Source organism: Myodes glareolus, chromosome 23 (assembly GCF_982192425.1).
Source record: "Myodes glareolus chromosome 23, mMyoGla1.1, whole genome shotgun sequence".
Classification (NCBI taxonomy): domain Eukaryota; kingdom Metazoa; phylum Chordata; class Mammalia; order Rodentia; family Cricetidae; genus Myodes; species Myodes glareolus.
In genome coordinates, this window is record NC_142048.1 from 40,241,346 (window position 1) to 40,258,782 (window position 17,437).

At 36.6% G+C, this 17,437-nt stretch overlaps 1 pseudogene; it reads right to left on the reverse strand.

The window, feature by feature from the left end:
- The window catches only part of LOC125414287 (SH2B adapter protein 1-like), a 61,839-nt pseudogene that overhangs the window by 37,528 nt on the left and 6,874 nt on the right, over positions 1–17,437 (reverse strand).

A 17,437-nucleotide genomic window follows, 5' to 3' on the forward strand; every position in this document is an offset into this window, starting at 1 on the left:
CTTTGAACTTGGTTCCTCATACACAAAAGGCTGGGTCGACTTTTCTATCCCCATGTATTTGTATATAAGGTTGGTGTTCCTTCCAGAGAACAGATCAGACCCTGTAGACATGATAACCCAATGGTTGAGCTGTAACCCAAAATTCCACTGTAAGTGGTCACAGCTGAAACAGTGTGGCTGTTTGACTTTGTTAGATGAAACATTTGCTTCTCAGCCTTCATATGTAGCATATAAAATAATTACTTGTTTTCAGTGCCACAAATAGGGATTTGCTTTGATTATGAATGACAATTATCAGAAGGCTTTTCTTTCTTTCTTTTTTTAAAAAAAGTACCTCTACATTTAACTAATCACAAAGATATGTCCTTCTCTTGAAAGTAAGTTCTTGAGAGAAATAAAACTGTAATATTGCCTCTCCACTGAAGGACATTTGATAGCTCTCAAGGGTGGTCAACTATACTGTTATTGTTTAAATCTGAAAAGCTCTCTCTCGTATGTCAGAGGATCGCTTCCTAGTTAGGGGTGCTGTTCTACAATGTTAACAGAGCTTGAGTAGGTATAAGGTAACTGAAGAAGATAAAGTATGTCCTTGAGCTCTATCTGGTCCCTGCCTCTCTGCTATGGAGAGAAGGGATTTTATGCCCCCACCACCATGTTCCACCCTAGTGTCTTTCTGCTTTACTGTGGCCCAGAGTGAACAGAACTAAGAACTAAGAATAGAAATATCTGAAACTGTGAGCTAAAGTAAGTCCTTCTCTCCTTGATCTGTTTATAACTGACATTTTGACACAGCTGTGAGAAGATTACGGTTGTACTCTTCTGTCTACGTGAACTTCAGAGCGTCCTTACACATAGGAAAGGAAATCATTTTAGAATTGAATAGACTGAGCCTGAGGGATGGTCAGAGCCTGCCAGCTGGCATGTGGCACAAACCACTGGATTGACCTTCCAAGTCCTTCTTCAATAATGTATTAGCATTGCCAGGACACAGTTTAATGATTTAATATTCTCAAAAATAAATCAATCTCAAAACTCCCTGTCTGCTTTGGTTAGCTCTTACGTAGGTAAGCACTTAGAAGTTTACTTTCTCCAATGTTATGCCTCTGAGTCAGAACTGGTTCTGTTCTGGTAACATTTTTGGTTGCATATTCAAATGGTGTATTATTTTCTCCTTGTATGGATCTACAGGCAGGGAGAGTGGTAGAGGGTGATCAGGGTGACCATTTCTGTAAACACAGGAATAGACCTACGGCTAAGACAAATGACTGGGGTGACCATTGCCTTTACAATCCTTGCTGAGGTTTTCAAGAGCATGTACCCTGGAAAAGACCATTCCACAGTACAAAGCAAAAAGAACCACAACTATCGGCAGGAGAGGATTGTCTAATTCCTTCTGATCATTAGAATTAGACCACAGACAGCAAGGGAAGGGAGAGGAGGACGAGGGCTCTGGAAACACGTAAGATCCAGGTCTCACTGTGAGCTGCTATCACATATCTGAATTTCAAGAACATCTTGAGAGCAAGTCTAGAAAGTGACAACATTTCAGAAAGAAAGGAAACAAAGACTCCAATTTGAAGCAAGACAGACAAGACCAGATTGGAGGTTGCTGGTAGTCCAAGGGTAGTGAAAGAGGTTCAGAGATTGTATAGCTCAATAGTGGAGTACTTGATTAAGAAACATGAGGTTCTGGGTTCAATTCCAGCAACCTAGGCATGTGCACATGTATGCAGCCTTTTCAAATTTTACCTTTTATATACCTGAGACATCTCAGTGGAAGATTTCATTTGCTTGTTGAGTCTTTATAAATTTATACATCTCAGAGGGCACATGTGGACAGATAGATATCTGGGATTCTGAACGAATGTGTAGTGTATGATTTTGTCTCTTAAGACTTAGGAAGATAGACAAGAGTCAAACTCTATTTTTAAAGATAAGACACAGAAAAAGGACACTAGTACAATGAAGATTGGAGGGCAAGTTAGTGATGGTGGTGGTGAGACGAGACAGACAGTGGTGGTAGAAACAGATCCTTTGAGGTAGGTGTGTTGGCAAGAGACATCTTCAGAGTGTGGACCATTCGGGGAACACACAGAGTTTCTTCCTCCCCTGCGATGCTCCTCCATCTTTCTCTTCTCCACCCCACAGGTAGGCATCTAAAGCTCAGTCAGGCTGTCAGTCCTGGATGTAAACACACAGGTCTTCATTTGCCTGACCTTTGGCAGTAGCTGAGTTTAGAGAATTGTAAAGATGTTTTGTGGTGTACTTCATGAGAATGAGACAGTGTGATGCTTGAAGAATCGCTGGGGTGGGCTCATATCTAGATCGGGGGATGAGGAACTAAGTCAAACAATAATCTGCATGGCTCCTAGATTGATAAAGATGTATTAGAGTTGAGTATTTGATCTGAGTCACACTGTTTGCTTTCCTTTTCAAGTTAATGCTCTAGCTCTCTTGTAAATTAATGGGCTTCACAAAACATCTCCACACATATATATCATTATACTTTGTTCTTCTTCATCCGATTTTCTAATTAGGGACAAAGAACTTTGAACTAAGCACCCAAATCTTGGGTTGAAGTCACAGCTCCACCAATTTGGTATTGTTTAAATGTGGGTTCATTATTCAATCCCTCTGGGCCTTAATTTCTCTTTGAGAAAATCATCTCTATGTGATAGACAATTCTGGGTCATGGACTCAACGGCTTAAAATGCAGAAGAGGTGAGTGATGAAAGATATCCCGCCTTTGCTAGCAGCCGTATATTGGTAGGAAATGCAGAATAACGCATAGTTGTATAGCATGTGCTGCGTGTTTAGGCTTGATGCCTTCTTATTGTCAACTGTTTTCATTTCAGACATGCCTCCTTACTTTTTGCTTCAGATCTGTATCCTCTCTGGGACTTGTGGTTGGGTTGGTTGGCAGCCAGGAAAGAGCGTGGCTAGCAGAACTTAGAGAGAGAATCATATAGGAAATGCAGGCTGTGGGACCAAGGAAAGTGTGGGAGCAGTGGCTCTAGGGCTAACATCCAAGGGCTGTCTGAAGGGTGAGAGGGCAGCTGCAGGCAAAACGGCTGGGTACGCCTCTGAGAAGCTGGACAGAGACTGCTGCCGGATGGCCCAGAAAAGTCTGCAGAGCTTTGAAATGTCTCTTTCTTAGTTTGGAATACAGGTTTGGAAACTAGGAGGAAGTAGGTCCATTATTCAAGAGGAGCCTTTTGTACTAGGAGACAAGGTCAAAGAGCCTGACACTAAATGCCACTGGTCAAAATGTAGATCTCTATCCTGTCCCCTGACTTCTTCTTCCTAAGAGAGGAAAACACACATTCGTGAAACTGGACAGTGTGATCCTTAATTATATTCTCTAGAGGGATGTTTCCCTTGGTGATCATTTTTCCTTATTCTCTATGTTAAGCCTCGCATACAATATTGTTACGTTTCATCTTTGGTGTCTCTCTATATTACATATGTGTGCGCATTCATGACTGCGGATATGCATGCATGTTTGATATGGCACATGTGTAAATGACAGAGGACCCCTGCTGGTATCAGACCTTTCCTCCAACCTTGTTGGGAAAAGGATCTCTTTGTTGTTTGCTATGACCGCTGATTCCAATGCTTCTCTCATCTCTGTCTCCTCGTTTGTCATAGGAACACACTGGGATTGTGGGCGCGAGCTACCTTGTACAGCTTTTCCTTGGGCTCGGGGAATTCCAACTCAGACCCTCAACACTTGTGCAATAAGCATTGTGCCCCTTTCTTTAAAAGCTACTTCTGGGTTTTACTTCCATCTCTGAAATTCACCGTTTTGCTGCTATGTTGCTTTGATGCTAGGTAGTCACTTATATCTAGACATTATTTAATGAGCACTCGAAAGTCAGTTTTTGTAATTAACTTGATTCCAACACTTAAAATTTAATTAAATCAGACTCTTTGTAAATAAGAATTAGACTTCGTTAATGAAAGGAGTAGCCCTGAGCTTTAGGAGGTTATATTACTCTCTCTATTTAGTGTGCTTAGAATGGATGAGGCCCCAAGTTCCAACCTAGATTTGTCAAAGTCAAAGGCCGCTCAATCAAAGGCAATCTCTACTGCCTAGGACCAGCACATGCTTCTTCTATTTCCTCATTACAAATAAGCATACATTCTCTGTCCTGACTAAAGTGTTATTTCCTAACAGATGGTCACGAAGGCAAAGGTATTTATTGATCATACCACGTGCTATATTCCTTTACAAATATGTTCTTTTGTCCTAGTGGGGAAAGAAGCCAATGGATGACTTAAATACTGATCATTTTTAAACCTGGTTCTTTAAATATGTTGTAGAATACGTTTGGGTCATATTTGTCGTCATCCCCCAACTCCTCCCGCATTCTTTCCGTACATACCCAGTTTTATGTCCTTGCTTTGTCTCATCACATCGAATCCCTTTTGTGCTGCCCATATACTGTTGGTGAAACCGTAAGTAGGAGTGGCTGACCTACCAGAGTCTACAGTCTTCAAGGAAATGAATTCTATCATTCTAGCTACTGGTGAATGCCCTTCCTACCTGAAGAGGGCGCTTCGGGTCAAAGGGACCATTTCCCATTTCCCTAGGAAATTTACTCCTGCACTGATACACTTTGGATGGAGAACTCTTGGATGATCTTTTTGTTTATAAACACTGTTCCAGGAATGTGTTGAGATATTCACTTGCTGCCCCAATATGTAACACTTTCTCTCTGTTTCTCATAACTTTTTGTTCTTTAAAGTCCTGGGCAGCTTTATGAATTCACGTCGAGAATTTTTAAATTTCCAAATGAAAACATTTTCCAAACAATCCTGGGTGGCTGCGTGCTGCCTATTTCAATGTCGAAGACAGGATTGATTCTGTGTTATGGAACTACCAGTTATAGCAGCCTGCATGAAATATCACAACTGAACTGTGCTGTGGCTTTCAGTACATTTTAGACGAACTGAAAGTGCAGGGGTAGGTGGACTAGTAAATTCCTTTTCAGTTGTCTGTTTGTTTGTTTGGTTGTTTTTTCCACCAATGGTGGCTTTTTTTATTGAAAGACATTTAAAACAATTTTTTGAGATTATAACATAATTACAACATTTCCCCTTATTTTCTTCTCCCCAAAATCTCCCATATACCTCTCCCTGCTTTTCTTCAAATTCATGACCTCTTTTTCATATATATATATATATATATATATATATATATATATATATATATATGTGTGTGTGTGTGTGTGTGTGTGTGTGTGTGTGTGTGTATGTGTGTGTGTGTGTGCATACAATTCAATATACATATATACATTCCTAAATATAACCTGTTCAACCTATAAAGTTATTTGTATGTATGCATTCAGGGCTCACCACTTGTTACTGAAAATTCTTGAGAATTTGAGATAGAGGAAATTATTTAGGGATCCACAGACTGTCTGGAGTGTACTTTCATATAATAGTAGCATCAAATAAAATGACCAATTTGGAGATAAAAATGTTTATCCTATTTAGGTATTTACCCTTTTATCATGCACCATAATTTTTCAGGATCTTGATGGTTTTATCATTTTTTTATGTCATCAAATGTTAAAATGACTTGACAGTATGTTTTTAGTGTAGGACCAAAGTTTAAGAGTTTACTTCCTTTTTCAGTTTAATTGTGTGCTTAAAACCTGGAAGTATTCATGTACTCAGAATGTAACGTAATTAAATATATTCAGTTGCAAGTCTTTTATTTTCTTTTTGGTATTATTTTATCCCTTTCATAATTATCAGAGGGCATTATTAAAATTTACCACAATTTATAGTTACTTATGTACTAATTATGAATTATTTTAATCGATTTTTTAATTTCCAAGTCATTAATTTTATGCCAAATGTTTTTTTATGAAATATTTTATACTCACTCAGAAATTGGAAGTATTGCATATTTTAAATCATTGTAATATCTGCCATTCATCTTGGGTCTAATGATTCAGAAACTCTGTTTTTGGTTTATTTTAATTAAAAACATTTCTGCTTAATGCCAGATAATTGTTAACATGGAATATAGTTATTTTTTGCTAAGGGCAAAAGAGCCAAGACCATAAATTATGATGGCAGCCACATGTTTCACTGACTCAACTATGTAAAATATTGCTTCTCTCCTCATGTCAGTTCTGATTCCCTCATCCCTTCTGTAATTCTTCAGGGAGCCTTGGGTAAGTTATAGTTTGAAGAGCAACCCTCTCACCCTGAGCTCTGGCAGCTCGCTGCTTGCTTACTAACCAGATTATTGTTCTGATAGGAAGAACAGAAAGAAGCAGAGTCACATGTGAGCCGCCCTTGGACAGGCAGTGCCAGTGGAGCTTCCGAGAACCTGGATATTTAATAGCCTTGAGCTGATCGCTCTTAAATTGGGTAGTTCATAACTTTACACCTGCGATATTGACGGTCAGATATACAAAGCCTACGGAATTCTTCTCTAGAAATGCAGGGTTCCTTTACATGCTTCACAACCTTTTAGATGCGTGATCTGCACAGGCTGTTAGTGTGAGAAGTCATTGCGGGAGAAGCTGTAGCTGCTGAACAGGTCCTTAGAGAAGACAGATTTTCCAGTTTTCATGGTTTCCAAATATGTTCCGCATAGTGCTCCTGAGACTGCAGGTTTTACCTTGCCTTAGTCTCCCTTTCCTTTGTAAGATAATAGTTATCTTCAGGAATACATTAAATAGTATGTTAAATTAGTTTATTGAAATATGTTTTTAATAAACATTTCTTAAGTAGATGGTTTTCACTACTAAGCTCCTTATTTTTTCTCACTTCCAGAACATTTCATAGGAAATGGGAGTGACCAAGGAGAGAAGTATACATTGATCTGCATTCTCTTCTAGTAGTTTTATTATCGCACAAGGGGACAATGGGCCAGGAGATAGGGTACTGTAAAATAGCTCACTGTATCATTTCCAAGAATGTTGCCATTGAAAATTGTGTAAAAGATCCAGTTCATGTTAGTTGGTTTGCTTTTTTCCTCTCTAAATATTTGTTATGTATTTTCAGGGACAAAGCACTCTCGTCTTGGTTTCTCTATTCCCTTTCTCTCATACTCTTCAATAAAATAAAATAAAATAAAGAAAAATTCTCTTTCTTCTATTTTAAATATGCTGAAATATTTGGACAAAAGACAATTTTCTTTGGGAAAATATTTTTAAGTGCGGTTAACATGCTTTATGGTAGTTATAATTTGCATATTTATTTATAGGAACTCTGCTCCGAATAGATTTTAAGGCAGCAGATTCAAGTATGGCATGTTACAAAACTTGTCCAATTAATAATAGCAAAATATTCCAAATGAGTAAGGATAAATTGGAGTTAACTGGACCCTTCACTTGTGCTCACAAAGCTGTATGTACAATGGGGAACACGCCACAGTGTGAGCATATTGCTTCTTGCCTCCAGATTATGTAAATAAGTAAGAGTGTTTATATTCTCAAAGGTTGTCTAGTAAAAATTAGGTAGATAAAGGAATTCATGAAATATAAGGGAATATATGGTGCAGTTCTACAAGCAGCACGGTATGAACCACAGAATAGAGAAAATATAGTATCAAATTTACCTTGAAGCAATTGTTTTGTGGAGCGATATAAGACCCGCAGAAAGAACATGCTTTGCTACGTATTTCTCCATAAGAGCAGTGTAAAAAGTCAAGTGCTGGTACTCAATGTTCTTTATGCCACAGCCTTAATTAGGATAGGCAAAACTATTTCTGTGACTATTTTTCATTTGAGTTAACCAGTTCTTTATGAAAAATGGTGATATAATTCTTTCTTCCATAAAGTTGAAAAGGAAGAATAACTACCAACTATTTTTACAAAGTCAATATTGAACTGACCCAAAGTTGGATAAAGATAAATAAAAAATTGTTTTAGACTAATGTCCTTATTGAACATAGATACAAAAATTCACACAAGCTGTCTATAAGCTGATTGCAAGAACACATTGAAGAAAACATTCACCATGATCAATTTCACTTTATTCCACATATGCTGGATTAGCTCAGCAAATGCAAATCAGTAAATATTAGTATGGCACATAAATGGAGTCAAAGACAAGAACCCCATGATCAATTCAATAGATGAATATAAGACCTTTGCAAAATACAATATCCTTTCATAATAAAAACCCCAAAGAAACTAAGAATGGAGAAAAAACAACATAATAAATATTATAAATGACAAATGTACATCCAATATTATGATAAATGGAGGAAAACTGAAAGCATTTCTGCTAAGGTCAAGAACAAGACTAGGGTGTCTACTCTCTTCATTCCAAGTCAACGTTGCTTGGAGTCTTATTTAAAACAATAAGGCAGAAGAAGGAAATAAAAGTGATAAAGTAGGAGAGGAAGCAAAGTATACTTTTTTACATCTGATTCGATTCTGTCTGTAAGATACCCTGAGGGCTCCACCAGAAAACATAATTCTGACGAATACCTTAAGCAAAGTGGCAGTTTAAAATATTAACGGAAACCAATTAGTAACCTTTCTATATACAAACCATAGACATACTGAGAGTGAAATCAGGGGAATAATCCCACATCCAATAGTCTCCAAAACAAACAAACAAAAATTGGAATAAACCTAACCAAGGGAGTAAAAGGCCTCTGGAATGAAAACTTGACATATTAAGCAAATTGTTGAAAACACTAGAAACTTGGAAGACCTTCCATGCTTTTGTTTAGAATAATTTTATTCAATCTGTAACATAGCCATCTTTACAATATTAATTATTCTAAACAAAAGTATTGTAAAGATGGTTATGTTATAGATTGAATAAAATTCCTATTAAAATTTCAAAGTCATTATTTGAAGAAATTGAACATTGAACTTTCAAATTCATATGAAATCAAAAAGACCAAGGATAGACAAAACAGCCATGAACAAAAAGAATACTGCTAGACTACCATCATCATTGATATCAAATTATACTACAGACCCAGAATAACAAAATAGCATGGATACTGAGAGAAAACAACAAATCAATGAAGTACAAGACACATATACAATCACCTTAAGTTACAGTTACCTGTCTTGTTTACAAATTGTCAACAATATACAATGGAGAAAAGAAAGTCTCTTTAACAAATGGTGCCAGGAAAATTAGATATCCACATGCAGAAGACTGAAACTAGATCATTACCTCTGTCCTTACACAAAAATGAACTTCAAGTGGATCACAAGAACCTTAATGTAAGACCTGGAATGCTAACTGTTAGAGGGAAGTATAGGGAACAGACTTCAAAATGGAGGCATAGGAAAGGACTTTCTGAATAGGACTATGGTTGTTTGGGAAATAATACCAACAACCCACAAAGGAGACAATGAAACTTAAAAAAACCTTCTGTACAAGCAAGGAAACAATAGAATAATAGACAGTGTGGGGAACGGTAGGAAATCATTCTATCTATATAAGACAAAGGATTCTTATGTATAACATTCACATAACTCAAAAAGATGAAATGGCCAAGAAACACATAAAATACACAATCAGCCTCCTTAGCCATCAGAAAAATGCCAATTGAAACTACAGCATGATCTCATCTTATGTCAGCCAGAACGGCTGTCATCAGGAAAATGTCACTATGAAAATCACAAGAATATTTCTCAATAAAAATGGAGGACATACCTACCACATGACCTAAGTATGTCTTTATTAGGTATTTACCAAGAGCACTCCAAGACAACATAGCAGAGATAATTGCATATCAATAATTATTGCAGCAATATTCACTGTTTTGTGGCTGAAAACATCCCATCACATATTTATCATATTTTCTTTCTTTATTTTTCTGTTGTTGGACACATTGTTTGGTGTCCATAAATTTTGAATAAAGGAAATATGAATTGAAACAGAAAAGATTCGAAATTCATTGATATTGAATCCAACCCAGTATACTATTTTGCTTATATTTTGCTTAGTATAGGTTAGGATTTTCATGTTTATGATAATACTATTTCTAATTATTGTCACTGATTGTAATTGTATTGTACTTTTCATTAAACAAACATATAATACCTGTACGTGTTATAAATAAATGATAATTATTTAGACTCAAATGTTTTATTACAAAAGAATGATGCCATTTTATAACTATAAATATTCATTACTAATGCACTGAACTATCTCATTCAATAATGTCCAAATCCCAAACACCTGGAGTTATTGGACATCGCTATGCTGTCCAGATTGAGATATGACTTTGTTATAGCCAGGTTTTTTTTCTGAGTAGACCTACATGATTCTTAAGACTGGCCACCTCCCTCCAGAGAAGACTTATGTTACGGTAGATAGGATCTTGGATCCCCATACTAAGGGAGAGAATCCTGGATTCAAATCAAAGCTCTACTACTCACTGTATTTGTGACCTTGAGCAAGTGTTTCACTGATTTCTAATCTGCAAATTGATAAACCATGTATTATATAACTCATTTATGATGATATTATCTGATAATACAGAAAAATGAGATGCAAATCAGTAGCTGGATGCTTAAAAGTGATCTACTTGTACATGTGTAAAAAACATATTCTTAAAACTGTCCTCATCCTATTCAAAATCTGTCAATTTCTTTTATATGGTAATAACAGGTGACATGTTGGTCTTTCTAATTATAATGGGTAATTTCTAGGTAATTAATAGAAAGTCTACTGATGTGGAATTTTCTGGTACAAAATTACAATGTGTAGTACATCCCCACTGAGGTATACAATAATATTCCCTAACTACCCATTACTAAACACTGGATTTCTATCATTTATGAAAGATATCAGTTGCAAAAGCCTGGAGATACACCTAATTTAAGTGTGACTCTCATATTTCCTGAAAGTCATCAGGATATAATGGATAACAAATCAAATCTATCCGGCTCACAATGCCTGTCCACGGAACAACATGATGAACAGCTGTGCTCTTGACTCCGCTGTCTCAGAGATTGGTGCCAGTTCATTGAAGTGTTCCAGCTGACTTAAAGCCAGCCTGCAGGGCCCCCACAGAGTTTTGTCATGATAGAACACAGGCAGTGTGGTTAAAACCTCAAGGGATAGCCATTGTTTGCATATATTCCCTTAGACAAACACACACAAACACACATACAGCCCCCAAAACCAACAGCTCCTGATTACTTTACTTCTGACACCAGAAGACAATGCCAGAGAAGTCTCTGGCATCCTATCTAGTCCTTTCCCATTGCCTCTGTTTCGGTCACCTGACTGATGTCTGCAGATTTTAGAAATAATTGTATCAACCAAAAGAACATCTCTGAAATCTAAAACATAGCATTGGCCATTAGCTCATTTTTGCATGCTGTGAAAACTATATTTGGCAACATCAACAGCTGCTTGCATGAAATGTTCGGCACTAAAATATGATTGGTGAACATTCAGAATTTTATCTCATGGTATTACTTGCAATTATGGAGATGTTGACAGATCAGTTTCCATCTCATCTAAACGCTAAGAAATAAACTGGTCTCTATACATACATTCCCTTTCTATGAGACTTCATTAATTTTCGTGGCTTTTCAATTGCTTTACTGTATAAAGGAAAATACATTTCTCTTTTAGTTTCTTTTGACTTGAAATCAAATTGGTATCGTTTACCAGTTCCTAAATTATTCATATAGCCATCTTGTTTTGGGATATTTCTACTGAAAACTGCTGGCCCTGGAAGCTCAATACTGTTTTGTGAAAACATTGAAATGACTTCTTGACTGCAATGACTTCTTGACTTTGGTGAAATAAGGAGAGGGATTTATCTCCAAAAGTATTATCTGTGCTTGTTGTTGCCTTGTGATTGTGGTAGCTATGGTAGTTATAGAGAAGACTCATTGTGGTGGTTTGTGATGGCTGCAGGAGGTGAGAAAGAACCTGGGTAATATATGAGTAGGGGAGCAGGCAGATTTATTCATTGAAAATGAAAAGAATAAAGAAAGGAAAGAAGGCCAAAGCAACCTGCGCTCCTAAGCCTTCGGGGTCATTGCAGAAGGGGGGGGGTGCCTTCTGGTTTTTATCACTATGAAGAGACACCATGGCCACAGCAAGTTTAATAAAGAAAATATTTAACGGATGTGGCTTGCTTACCATTTCAGAGATTCAACCCATTATCATCATGATGGAGAACATGCAGGGAGACATGGTGCTGGAGTAGTAGCCCAGAGTCCTACGTCTTGCAGGCAACAGGAAGGAGACAGAGACGCTAGGTGGTATTTTGATCATAGGAAACCTCAAAGCCTACCCCACAGTGACACACTTCCTCCACCAAGGCCACACCTCCTAATAGTTCCATTCACTATGAGATTATGTGGGCCAGTTACATCGTAACTATGACAAAGGGCATAAACTTTTAAAAGCTAGAGAAACAAAGATTTTGCTGTGATGTTATCTCATAGAAAAGTCAGAACTATACCCGTATACTCTCACCAACATGGCTGCCCAAAAAGGATATTTTAAAAGTATGTACACATACTTAAATAAGCGTTTGTGAATAACTTTTGAGAGTACATTAATGAGAAAAACTGGAATTCCTCAAAAGGTGGGGGTAGAAAGTTTATTATGTGTACATAAAGTTTATTACTAATTTCTTTTTTCTTAAAATAGTTTGGTTAGTATAATTTCTTCCTTAAACTTTTAAAAAAAGTTCACAGAGATTTCATCTTAGGTTGAATTTCCATTCTGGAAGTGGCCTCAATTCCTGGTCTTGATTCTATAAATTCATCTCCTTAAAATTCCATTTCTTATGTACCTGACATCTTTGGAGTATCTGTCAATGTTGCTTTTACATTCCCAGCTGACAGAATGTGAGATGTAACATCCTTTTCACAATCTGGCCTGCCTACTTGTTTTAGTCTTTCCAATTATGTTATTGTTTTCCAGAACATTGGAGGTTTTACTTGGGTAGTGTAAGATGTCTAGTTGAGACATTGCTTCCCCCGTTATACAGCGACTCCATTTAAGTTCCTCTCATATATGTACATATTTTGGGAAGTTTCTGTCGTACTAAGCTTCCAGATGCATTAGATGCCTTAGTGTTGTCTGCCACTCCCCATATTCAGCCTTTTATTTTGCTTTTCCACCCCTTCTTTATTTAACCCTCCTATTTTACTTTCTTCTTTATTTCTTTACAATATTATTATAGTGTATTTCTCCTTTTTTGGAAGATCTCCTTGACCACCCTGCTATCTTACTCCTTACCTAACTTCTGTGTTTATTTGGATTGAAACATAAAAAGTCATAAAAAGTAACATCCATATTCCAATACTATTGTATCAATTGATTGTTCCCAGTCAAATTACACTCTATAACTTTTTTATTTGTTTGATTTTTTTTTTTTTTGAGACAGGGTTTCTCTGTGTAACAGCTCTGGCTGTCCTGGAACTTGTTTTGTAGACCAGGCTGGCCTCGAACTCACAGAGATCCATCTGCCCCTGCCTCTCAGTGCTAGGATTAAAGGCTCAAGCTGCCCCCACTCGGCTTTTTATAAAACTGCCTTCTTGGCGCAGTTGACAGCACATCAGTCTCATATTCTATAACGTTTAAGTCAGGCACTTACATGGTTGATTTTTTTTCAGCCTTCTGCTTTTCAAACACATACATTTAAAACTATGAACATGTCTAATCAGAGTTTAGTTATTTTTTTACAAGTTTTCATACTATTAATTTTCATTATCATTTTTCTCTTATTCATAACTCATTTTAAAACCTGTTTCTTACTTTTATTGGATGTGAAGACAACAAAGTACCTAGTCACTTTTCTGCTTTTGAGTTCCAGCTTACTTGACCAATGATCAGAGTTCATGCAATGTAGGACAATGGTACTTTAAGAATTATAATTGTTTTATTATTTATTATATGCTACAATTCTGATAAACCTTTAATTAGTACTTTTAAGTAGCATGTATTTTGCATTTTTAAATGCAGCACCTTAAAATGGAAATTAAGCAAGTTTATCAAAGATGCTAAATAAATATTTTATATCCTTGATGATTTTGTTTTGTCCTTAATATGTCAGCCATTGGAAAAGTTACATTAAAATCTCTGTCACCATCTATGAACTTAATTCTTTACGAAAGAAACAAACAAAATAATGCATTTGAAGATATATAAACACTGAATCCATGTTTTCTGATGGTATGCTTCTCTTTTCATTATTAATTGCTTATTTTTCTTGACTAATGTTTTAAAGTCCAGTTTGCTATTATTATAGCAAGAATCCATTTGAAAGCTGTTCTACTATTGATATGTTAGGATATTTATTTTACTAGCTTTTGGTAGACTTTCTTTTTTGTTGTTTGTTTGTTTGTTTGAGGCAAGGTTTCTTTGTGTCACAGCCCTACCTGCCCTGGAGCTAGCTCTTGCAACTTGTAGACCACGCTGGCCTCAAACTCACAGAAATCCACCTGCCTCTGCCTCCTGAGTGCTGGGATTAAAGGCATGCGCCACTACCACCCGAGTTTCTTGAATTTAGGGAATGCCGTTCTTTTGTCTGACATGAAACTACATTGTTTGTGTGGATGCAAACATTTCTTGCACCCCCTCCATTTGGGAAATCTAATCATATGTGTATCAATTCTTACCTTTATGCTCTTTTTGTTGATTTTTATGTTTTCCTCCAAATACATCTATATATTTCCTTGTGACTTATTTTCTTGTTCACTGTCCTTATTTTGTGTGGATTCTGCTAAGGTTCAAATTTGTCTTAACTTTTAATTATAAAATACTCATTTTCTTAATCATCTGCTTAAAATATTGTCATCTCTTTTATATCACAAATTAGTGGCACATTTGTTTTAGAATCCTTATCAGATGCTGTGTTTAAACCATCTAACAGATACATTTCTGCCATCTTATCTTCTGGTTTTTGATCATTTGGCCATCTGTGCCTTTTATGTGCTTGGTAATTTTGAATTTGACATAGGACATTGTGTATAAAAATTTGACAGGATGTCACGATATCTGGCCTGTGAGAGTATCGCATTCTCTCTTGGGGAAAAAAAAATTGAAGTAGTGATAGATCAGCTTGGTCCAACAAGGGATGGACGTGGTTCAGTTACATCACATCAGTCTTCATTAGAGTTTTCTCTTCGAGTTTTCCCTCTTTCCCCCAGACAACCGCTCTTACGGGTCTCACCTGAAAGAATATTTCCCTTCATGGATATTTTCCTTTACCTTAACAGACACCTCTGGTGCTTTAAATGAGATTGGGACACTGGTCCCCAGTTGGTGACTCTGTTTGGGGAGGTTTTGGGTGTCTGCACTTGAAGAAAGCACATCGTTAGGGGTGGGCTTGGAGAGTTTAAAGTTTTGACCTACACCCACGCTGTTATTTCTGCTTGATGTTGAGGAAAAGGAAGTGCGCTCTCAGAGTGGGCTCCCATACTGCTCTGCCAATGACTGCCATGCTCCCCCCCACGCCCCGCCCCATGATGGACTCTTAGCCCTCTTGAACCAGAAGCTCAAAGAAACACTTCATTTTATAAGTTGCCTTGGTGGTGGTGTTTTATCACAGCAATAGAAAAGTAACTATAAAATACCCAAACTTTATTTTTTCCTCTCGGCTCCACAGCATCGCTGACAGCTCTGAACTGCTGTTTTCTTTGCCAGCTTTCTGCCCTGCACTACTCGTGAGTAGGTAACCGCCTCAAGTGAATGTTTCTTCTCTCTGGATGTAGATGTGCTCTGTCACATTGCTGCCTCTTCAATCATTCTCCAGTGCGTTCAACAACATTTTCTTTCTGCATTTATAGTTGTTGTTCTTGTATTAATATGGTATAAGCTACTCTGTTATAGCTCGGAGCAGAAATCCTGCCACTAAAGGATATTAAACATTGTAATGATATGATCTGATTTGCATTTTAGAAAGTTTTCCCTGGACATCAATATCCTCATCTGCACAATGAAAGATTGAGGTAGAAAATGTTCTCGAAGGTCTATTCATTTCCAATACTCTGAAACTCAGGAGAGCATTAACAGTATGTCATACTACTATTTCAAGCTGTGAAAACCCACTGGCTTCTTAGTATTAATCACTTAAAGTCTGACAATACCAGAACTGGAGAAAAATGGCCAGTAAGAGAACACTTAGCCCTGGTGTCTTCTCGATCTAAATTCTGGTCTGTTTCTAGAAGCATCATTTCTTTCTCAAGAATGGTATTCAGGAGCTAAGTTTATTTTTCCTACATTCCAAACCCTCTCTCCTTTTGGGATTGTATTCCACTTCATACCTTCATCTCTAATAGTATTATAGAATTAGTCTCCACCCGAGAGCCTGACATTTTCTGCCCTATATGTTCAAAACTCTAGATTACCAAATATTATTACTTTATTAAGCATGTTATCTCTAAACGATAAAAACTTTCATTTAAGTGTGTGTGTGTGTGTGTGTGTGTGTGTGTGTGTGTGTGTGTGTGTGTGTGTGTGATAAGAATTAAAGAACAGGTCTTGAAAATGGGAGGGGCAGAGAAGACATAGGAGAAGGTAGAGAAATGGATAGGATATCAGGAGTGATGGAAATGCAGTGCTTGTCAATGAAGAACTAAAAATAAAATCCTGACTTAAGTAACCGTATTAAGGGTGCACACTAAAAGAGTTAATGGAATTTGATTGTATACAAGGAAAAAGCAAATTACATTTAGGGTTTCATTCAGAGAGCTATCTGTATAGGATTTTGTTACATTCTACTTCAAAGTACTGATGACTAATGTAAGCTTGGTTCTGAATTTGAGAAAAGCAAAGGCGGGAATATTGTAGAAAACTGAGGTCCTCGAGAAATAAAGAAGAGCACAAACCACACCCCAGGAGTCTGTTGTATTCCTTAGGTAAAACAGAACTAAGATTTTTCTTATTTTCAGGGGCTGCTTTTTTACTGGGAAGATTTTACTCATTCTAATTCAATAACACTTATATGGACTATACCTAATAGAAAACCTAGAAAATAAACTATGGTTTCATCTGTAAATAAATGACTAGGAAAATTTTTAAGTCATTTTGTCATTCATATATTTTATATATGGCTAGACTTAGCCACAGATCTTCAAAAATATTGTTTAAAAATGTTTATCTAAAGTACATACATTTTGACCTATTGTTATTAGAATGAGCATGGTTTTCATAGTGTATATATAACAAATTATACTACAATAAATATTAAATTTTCATATTTTATTTTCAATGATGATCATTCTCTGGAGTGTTATTTAACCATTGCCATATAGTTAGATTAATTTTAAATTATAAATAATATTCTGAGCAGAAAATATTTTCAGTGAAAATTGTTACAAATTGCTAGATGAAGACATTTAACTTCCTGTTACCTCATCATTGCCTTTGATAATGCACTTAATTTTTCCTTAATTTATTTCATCCCTTTCTTTTGCTTCTAAAGTCTAGTAGACATGCATCCTATTAAACATTCATCATT